Raw genomic sequence first — 8,768 nt, 5'->3', positions numbered from 1 at the left:
GCCGACAGTGGTATCCATTCTCTTCCAGAAAACACCGAGGGGGCCTGACGCCCATCCTGGGACCCACGCACGGGCATCTCAGGAAATACGGAGCCCCACGAAGAGCCGCAGAGGACTCTCCCGTCTCCGTCCCCCGCAACCCCTCAAGGAAGCAGTCCCCGCCAGGGCAGGTGACTCTCGTCACCATCACCACCCTGTGTGTCACTCTACAGCTGCCTAACTGGGACAGGGAGGGGGGAAATTCACTAGCAAAAGCAGGAGAGTAGAAAACACACAGAGTGATCGCGTGATCCAGCGACTCCACTAGCAGGTCTGCAACCGCAAGAGCTGAAAACAAGGCCTCAAACACACACATGTTCACACGCGTTCACAGCAGCTCCAAGCATGACGGTCAAAAGGTGGAAACAAGTGTCCACGACAGGTGATGGCTAAACAGGCATGCTGTACGCACACTGGACGATGACTTGGCCGCAAAAAGGAACAAAGTCCTGGCACAGGCTGCAACCTGGATGAACCCGGAAAACACGATGCTCAGTGGAAGAAGCCAGAAACACAGGCCCCGTGGTGTATGATTCCACTTATGTGAACCTTCCAGAATAGGCAACTCCACAGAGACAAAGATCAGTGGAGGCCAGGGGCTGGGAGAGGCGGAATCGGAAAGTGACCGCTAATGGGTCCGGGGTTTCCTTGGGGATGAGGAGAGACCTTTGAGTAGAGGCGGTGGTTGCACAGTATTGTGATTGTACTAATGACATCCACTTCATGATGGCGAATTTCATATTATGTAAATTTCACCTACAAAAAACCCCAACTTCACAGAAGTGTGCACCCACCCCAAAAACAAAACAAAAAGAAACAACCCCCCCCCCCCCACTAAACTAAAAGAGTAAATCTGTATGTGTCTCTCTGGGAGAATCAACACGGACAGAACACAGCAGAACTCAGCCTGAACCGCCCCCACGTGAAGACATCCGCTTTGCAAACTCCCCGTCGACCGTCAACTTCTTCCTAAACTAGTGAGATCTCTCGCGCTGAGCTGCTCTTTTTCTGATTTGGCTTGTTTCACATTTGAAGTGACTTGGGATCAGCTCTGATATTTTTTGCTTTAGAAAAATAGTAAAAATTAATTAATCTACAACTGTACTGATAGCAAAAGTTAATAGAAATTTTAATAAAAATACCACCTCAATAAGCTTCCCTATTGTTCTAATAAATGCAAGAGTAGTTTAGAATTATAGATAAAAAAATTAATAAAACAGCAGTGGCTCGGGCCCACAAAGCTCAAATAACGGGACGCAGCCTCTCCTCAGCTCCTGAAGACGGAGCAGAGAGGGGCGCCCTCAGAGTGCATCTCTCGTTTCACACTGTGCGTTGGAAATGTTCTCGAACATTTAACGAATGCTCCTTGTTTGGTGGCTTATTTTTAATTCTGCAGACATTTTTATCCAATGCCAAAGAGGCTTGGAGACAATTTTAAGAGCCAAGTCTCCAAAACACAGTGATATATGCACAGAGAAACTAGGTAGGGGGAGGTTTTTAGGAAAACCCAGGCACTCGGCTGTGAGCACAGGGAAAGCAGAGGCCCGAGTCTCTGGGTGGTTTCCTAGTAGTAAATGTTGTTTGTCGGATTGGTTTTTCTTTCCAATACTGTGACAGGAGCTTAAGGATGGAGGACACCACTGAACTCGGGAAACAAAAACAGGCTTCATTTTCCAGGACCGGAAGACCACCGTGTCTCTCCCGGGGGCCTCTCCCAGGGCCTCACATCAGCCTGGTCCTCAAGGGGGGTAGAGAGACTGCAGGCGTGATGGGGGTTCACCTGAAAGGCAGCTTCTTGGGGAAATCCTTTTAAAGAAGTGTCATAGCCCAGGGGTTCCAGTAACATCCGCCCAGTTCAGAACATCTCCGATGGCCAGGCCTCTGGGAGGAAAATCAAACGGGAATGCTTTGGGTCAGGTAGAAAATTTTAAAAGGTGAGGGAAGCGTGGAGACGAAAGTCATAGGGAAGAGGAAAACATTTTTTTTAGGTGCTTTTTTTTTTCCTTTGTTTTGACAGTGCTGCAGGGCATGCAGGATCTTAGTTCCCCGACCAGGAACCCAACCCGTGGCCCCTGCAGTGGAAGCTTGGAGTCCCAACCACTGGACCGCCAGGGAAGTCCTTTTAGTTGGCTGCAATTGAGTCGGCTTTCTTCACTAAATGCCAGAGCCAGAATATAAACGAATCTGAACATTGCCACAGAGCGCGGTTCGCTGTGCTGGCCACACAGGGGCGGGCCGGGCAAAGCGTGACGCGCAAGGCCCACGAGGGGCTCGAGGCGGTAAACTGAGGCCTCCAGAGGGAGTGGGCCCCGGCCCTCCCCGCCCGCCTGCCGTCCCTCTCAGCGCCCGTGGCCGCGGGAGGGTGAGCAGGGCTGTCCTCCGCCATCCCCGGGCGCTGGCACTTGCTTAAATGGGAGCTGTGGGCCCTTCCTGGGCCACCTTTACTGTCCCCTCAGAGTGGGGGCGAAGACCCGGCCAAGGAAAAAGAAAGGCTGCTTTAGAAATAAGCACCTTAGGAGGAAAGGCACGGAGGAAGGCACAAAAATGCCTCAGCAGACTTTCCCTCAGGACGTGGACCCTCCAGGGAGGCTGCATCTGCATGAGCTCTGAGACCCCGTCCCTGAGAGCAGCCCTCCTGGGGGAAAACTTGAGAAATCTCTAAAAAACTATGGAAAATTTTCACCATGAACAAAAGCAGAGAGACTTAACAGCATGGATTCCCCGAGTGCCCATCACCAGCGTGCTCCTCTCTCCCCTGTACTCTTTTTTGCTTTATTGTAGTAAAACATACACAGCATAAATTTTACCATTTTAATCATTTTAAAGTGTGCAGTTCAGGGGCATCAAGTACATTCACGCTGTTGTGCAGCCATCACCACCATCATCTCCAGAACTCTTTCATCTTCCCAAACTGAGGCTCTGCCCCCATTAAACACTGAGTCCCCCTCCCCCGGCCTCTGTCCCCCACCCCCTACTTCCTGTCTCTGTGAACCTGCCTCCTCCAGGGACCTCGGAGAAGTGGGATCACACAGTGTCTGTCCTTCCGCATCTGGCTTATCTCACAGAGCATCATGTCCTCAAGAATCATCAACCCCTCCACTGTTTTTAGACGCAAGAAATCTTCAATCCCCAGGGAAACCCAATACTCGGCTCGAGCTGCAACCGCCTTTACTTTCCTTTAGAACAATAACAACCCTTTTCCCAACTCTCTCCCGGTTTAAACTCACTTGGTCGTCACGGCCAGCTCACCCTGTAGCAGAGCTGGGCACGTGGGGCTCAGAGAAGAGGAGAGGCTGTTCCAGCGTCGCTCAGCGTCGCTCAGGCGGTAGACGGGACGCCGAGGGCTCCTGTGCAGCCTCCCGGCCCCGGGGCCCTCGTTGCCTCATACAGGAAGATGGTTTGACTTCTGGCAGAATCTGTCGTTAGGTCGTGTGATCCACGACTTTCCAAAAAGGAGGACATCGAGCTCCTGGTGGCCTGAGAGGTGACCACGGGGGCACACAAACAAGCACTGTTTAGTTTAATAACCATCACTTCTCTCAAAACATGTATGAGAGAAAGCAACGGGCACACTGAACTTAGGATTTCATAGCTTTGGTTGAGGATGGGACGGAGTCCAAGGGCGACTCTGGGGAATCCCCTGGCCGTCCAGTGGTTAGGATTCAGCAGTCTCACTGCCGTGGGCCGGGGTTCAATCCCTGGTCGGGGAACTGAGATCCCGCAGGCCTCGCCGTGCGGCCAAAAAAAAAAAAAAAGTCTATTCTGTTTCCAGTAGAGTTAAAGAGAAATCGAAAGTAAATCATAGTCTGTGGATAGGAGGATACGGCAAGACCTGAACACCTGAAATTAGGGAGACACTGAGTCCAGAGGGCTTTCTTCTCTGGGGGGTACAGACAAGCCACCTCCACATCCAGAGACAGCCCCTCCCGGAGCCCCCGTGCTGCCCTGTTGGGCATGAACCGCTTCTCAGAGCAGCAGCGCCAAAGTCACTCTCGGGGAAGAAATGAGGGGAAACACGTCATTGCGCCGAAGACAGACAAAAACGGTCCCACGGCACGAGGCACACCGGACTAGACCTCCTCTCCCGGCTGAAATGACCCATCCAGCGGCTCCTGGGTCTGGAGATTCACTGAGCTTCTCGAAGACACCCGGTTACAGAATGAGCCCTGCTTCCTGACGGCCCCCGGCCCGGAGCCAGGCCGCCCCCGGGCCTGCCCCAGCCCCTCCGAGGCCTGCAGCCCGCTTGGCTCCTTCTGGCCCCGGCCTTCCGCCCCCCGAGTCCCGGGCGTGCCCTCTCCCCCTGGTCACGAGCACTGGGCCCCACCTGCGCACCGGGGTCCCGGTGGCCTCGGCCGGCCGGCGAGCAGAGCAGCTGCGCCAGGTCACAGCCCGGAGCCAGGCCGCCCCCGGGCCTGCCCCAGCCCCTCCGAGGCCTGCAGCCCGCTTGGCTCCTTCTGGCCCCGGCCTTCCGCCCCCCGAGTCCCGGGCGTGCCCTCTCCCCCTGGTCACGAGCACTGAGCCCCACATGCGCACCGGGGTCCTGGTGGCCTCGGCCGGCCGGCGAGCAGGGCGGCTGCGCCAGGTCACAGCCCGGAGCCAGGCCTGGGGCCGCCGGCGGCTCAGGTTGCGCCCCACACGCCGGCCTCGGTCACGGGCGTCCCGGGGCCTCCCTCGGCGGCCCCGCCCCTTCCGGCGGGCGCCCGCTGGACTTCCGGTCTCTTCTGTGTGTCTGGTCAGTCTGGGCGTTGTTGAATCGCCTCTGTCTCGAGGTCTGTCGTTCGTCACCCATCACTCACAGCCTCCCTGGCCACGAGGTCGTTCTCAGTGACTCGGGGGGAAACTGTGGGCAGATGAGCGTGAAACACCCGTGCAGCTCGGGGGCGGCTGGAGCCCTCCCGCAGCCGCCGTCCTGCCCGCGCTTTTATTCCATCGCGCTGATGAAAGCAAAAGGAGGGCACTTCAGTGATGAAGGCCACCTTGAGAGCGGGCACAGCTCCGCCGCTGCGTGGGACACACTGGGCCCCTGACCCCTGGACCCTCGGGCCCATCGGACTGGTCAGAGAAGGGGGGGGGTGGCTGGTTCCCACAGCCCTGCAGCTCGCATTCGTTCAGGAACCACGGCCTGGCCTCGCGTCTCCAGAGCGGCCTGCTCGGAGCGGGGGAGCGTGTGACAGTCGCGCCCGAGCCAGGGACGGTAACGAGGGGTCTGGGAGTGAGCCCGGGGAGGGGGCCCTGCAGCCCCACCGGCTTGGGGGACCGAAGGCCTCTCCCCGGGGTCTCCCAGGCTCTCTCCTCACTTGCCGCTGCTTGTGTCTCTGGAAGGACAGCTTTCTGGCAATGAGGACAACAGGAAGCCCCGGAGAGCCATCTCCCACGCTCCCCAGGGGGCCTGGGGACACCCCCGGTGGCCGGATGGGAAGGCAGGACGAGGGAGCCCGCGGTGACTTAAGTTTAAACTTGGGCGTCTCTCTGCCATCTCAGCTGCCATCCGCGAGGATACGGGTGAGTCCCGGCTTGTGCCAGTGACTCTGGCGGGTGTGTGGTTCCTTCCCGTGAACCTGCCGCCTCTGCCCGGATTTCTGCTCTGGCAGCTCCGGAACTCACGGTTTCTGTAGCCTTTAACTGTAGTTAATTCCGACTGCCAGCTGTTCTCCTTTTTTCTTCTGGTGGGTGGAGTAAAGCTGACATCTGACTCTATAGCTAAGTCAAAGGCAGCAGGAACATAATTCTTTTAACTCTGCCTTTGTTTATGAATTTCTTCAGAGCCATTTAGACTTCCCCCTGTCACCCGCCGCTGCCATAAATCACTGGGCAGGAATGAGCTCAGACGGGGGGTGGGGTGGTGGGGGGAACGGGGGTGCCGGGTGGGGGGCCCTGAGTCCTCAGGAGCAGGTGGGAGAAGGGAGGGGGCCGCCCGCATCTGCGCTCTTGTGTGGAACTTCCGTTCTGTCACCTCCAACGCCTGCCTCAGTTTCTCTTGTGCAGAGTAGCTGGACGGACTCTGCTGAGAATTAACAAGTGTCCATTAAACGTTCGTAGGGCGAGTGCTCTGCAACTACTAAGTGGTATTAAATAATTACAACCTCAAATGAGGAGCCATCGTGTCGTCGATCCGATACATGAGAATGTTGTGCTACGTCTTTTCCCAATGCCTTTCTTTAACAAGAGCTGACCTTGGCAATTTGGTTTATTTTCTCAGCCCTTTTAATTTCAGACTCAGGGGTTATTAGCAGATAACTGCTCATTTCTGCTGTAGATCAAGAAAATGCTCATTAGAAACCCGATGCTGTGATTGCTAGGAGTTTAGGCTTGTAAAGAATGGGATGGTGGCAAGATTTGGTGCTAAAAATGGGCTAAATTCAAAAATAATTTTTTGCCTAGGGAAAACAGAATGGCAGTTTCTGAACTGAATAACCTCTTAAGTGCATTAAAATCGAAATCATAGTTGACAAAGCGCCGTGGCCGTTGAATGTCACATTGACCTCAAGGCTGAGGAGGAAGGAGGTAGGGGCGGCTGTGAGGACCCTCCCCGAGGCCAATCTGGGCGCCCCACCAGCCCCAGTGTCAGCATCTCACTGACCCGAGGGAAAGGTGTGGTCTCCACCACGCTGGAGCCACCTGGCGCTCACGGAAGCAGACCGAAAACAGAGGGGGCCAGAGGTGATTTTAAGAACGTATCTATAGCTCACAGACATAGAGAACAGACTTGTGGTTACCAAAGGAGAGGGCGTGGGGGAGGAAAGGATTGGGAGCTTGGGGTCAGCAGATGCAAACTAGTATATGTAGGATGGATAAACACAAGGTCCTACTGTAGAGCACGGTGAACTATATTCAATAACCTGTGATAAACCATAATGGAAAAGAATATATATATATACATACACATGTGTGCAATTGAATCTCTTTGCTGTACAGCAGAAACGAACACAACATTGTAAATCAACTATACTTCAACATAATTTTTTAAAAAAGAACATATCTGTAAACTGAAAAAAAAAAAAATGCTGATGTTTAAAACAGATGTCCTGGGTGGGGACAAGTGCCTTGTTGATCCACAGAGAGAGTTTTCAGACCTGAGCCTCACATTCCTCATTTATACACTCCTTCCCAGACTGGTAGAATTTCTTTTTGCAAAATTATCCTTGTCTAATCCATAGAGACGGAAAGTGGATTAGTGGTTGCCAGGGGCTGAGGGGGGAGGGGCGGAGGATGGGGCATGATCGCTAATGGGGGCGGGTTTCTTTTGGGGGTGGTGACAGTGTTCTGGAATTAGTGGCAATGGCCGCTTGGCTCTGTGAATGCACTAAAAACAGGGCACCGTACACTCTAAAAGGGTGCATTTGCTGGTGTGGCAGTGACATCTCAATAAAGCTGCTATTTAACAGTTACCCTTGCCTCTCGATGCTGGCCTAACTCCAGCTCCTGGACCTCGAGTCCCCGGCCACAGCGGCAAACGCCCGGGCAGTGGCTCTGCCAGTCCTGCCGGCCGCACTGAAGTCTGTCAGCGTCAGCCTTTGCTTTTGCCTAAACACTTGCACAAACTGTCGCGTGCGAAGCCCTTCAGGACCAACCTTGGGTCGGTATTCCAAGCTGCACCTGAAGCAGAGAGAGGGCCTGGGCTTCCGCTACGTCGTAAAGCTGACGTGTAAAATCCCTGTAGGAGCAAAACTGGAGCGTGACTTGGGCTCCAGGCAAAGGAACGGAAGGAGACAAGGAGGCCCCTTCCTTCTGGACTCTTGACAACCACCAGACCCTCTGAAAGGAGTCGTGGTTTCCCTGTCACTAGGTCAGCAGCAGAAAAGAGCAGAGCTGCCCAGGATCAGACCTTTGGCTCACAAGCACCAGGGCTGGGGCCTGGACAGGGAGACGCAAGTTCCTGCCAGAGGTGTCATGGCGACCTAGGGCGATCTTACTGTGTGCCCTTTCTTGTTTCTCTTGCAATCTCTTTATTTTAAATGTTAAATGAATTTTAAAAACAAGAAGGTAGTCTAGGCAGACTTAGAAACTGGAACCCCTTTCACCTAGCCTCGACATATGAGGTCTCCAGGGGAGACATTCGGTGGCTTGAAGACGGCCTTGCAGAGGGCCACTGCTGAGCTCCCAGAGCGGCGTTTGTGAGATAGCACATGAAAGCAGGCAGGTTCCAGGTGAAAAAAGCAGGGGTCTCCAGGAGCCTGATACCAGGACCAGACTGTTTATCAGCGTCCTCATGCATCTCAGCACCGCCTGGGCCCACCCACCTCCTGCTGTCACCCCAGTCCCCACTGTAAAGAAAGGTGACCTTCTGGATGCCCCTGGGCCATGATCCCCCTCCCCCGGGCCTCACTGGTCAGAATAAGCAGCCCTGGGCCAGACACAGTGCTTCCAGAAGAGTGAAGAGGGACCACAGCTGCAGAGACGCCAGCGCCCTCCCAGAAGCTGCCAGTAGGTTCCAGCTAACGCCCCTCGTCTCTAGGGCGCAGCGAGTGGAAACCTCGGCAGCGTCTCCGGGTGCAGCCCCCCCTGAAGGCCAGGTGGGAGGGAGTGATCATTAGGCGCGGCCTCAGGCCCCCGGGCCGGGTCCCGGCTGTGCGGGGAAGGCCTAGGTAGTGGTGGGTGCTGCAGCTGCACCCCCGGAGGAGCCCAAGTGCCCCCGCCCGCTCTGGGGGGGCCTGCTCTCCTTCCCAGGGCAGGACCGGGAATCCGGACAACCTGCAGCCCCGCTTAGCCACAGTTCTTGGTCTTTGTTT

General features: G+C 55.2%; 1 long non-coding RNA gene across 2 annotated transcripts; it reads right to left on the bottom strand.

The window, feature by feature from the left end:
* Positions 1–991: 991 nt before the first annotated feature.
* On the bottom strand, positions 992–4,693 carry LOC114487777 (uncharacterized). Of its 2 annotated transcripts, XR_003683194.2 has the most exons (4): positions 4,573–4,693; positions 3,267–3,516; positions 1,820–1,920; positions 992–1,103 (listed from the first exon to the last, which is right to left on the bottom strand). It is a non-coding gene; the product is annotated as an uncharacterized lncRNA (long non-coding RNA). The 2 variants fall into 2 exon arrangements; XR_003683193.2 differs by lacking the exon at positions 992–1,103 and having other exon boundaries at positions 1,167–1,920.
* Positions 4,694–8,768: the final 4,075 nt, after the last annotated feature.

This window comes from Physeter macrocephalus, chromosome 14, assembly GCF_002837175.3.
Source record: "Physeter macrocephalus isolate SW-GA chromosome 14, ASM283717v5, whole genome shotgun sequence".
Lineage (NCBI taxonomy): Eukaryota > Metazoa > Chordata > Mammalia > Artiodactyla > Physeteridae > Physeter > Physeter macrocephalus.
This window is presented reverse-complemented; position numbering and strand designations above follow the sequence as displayed.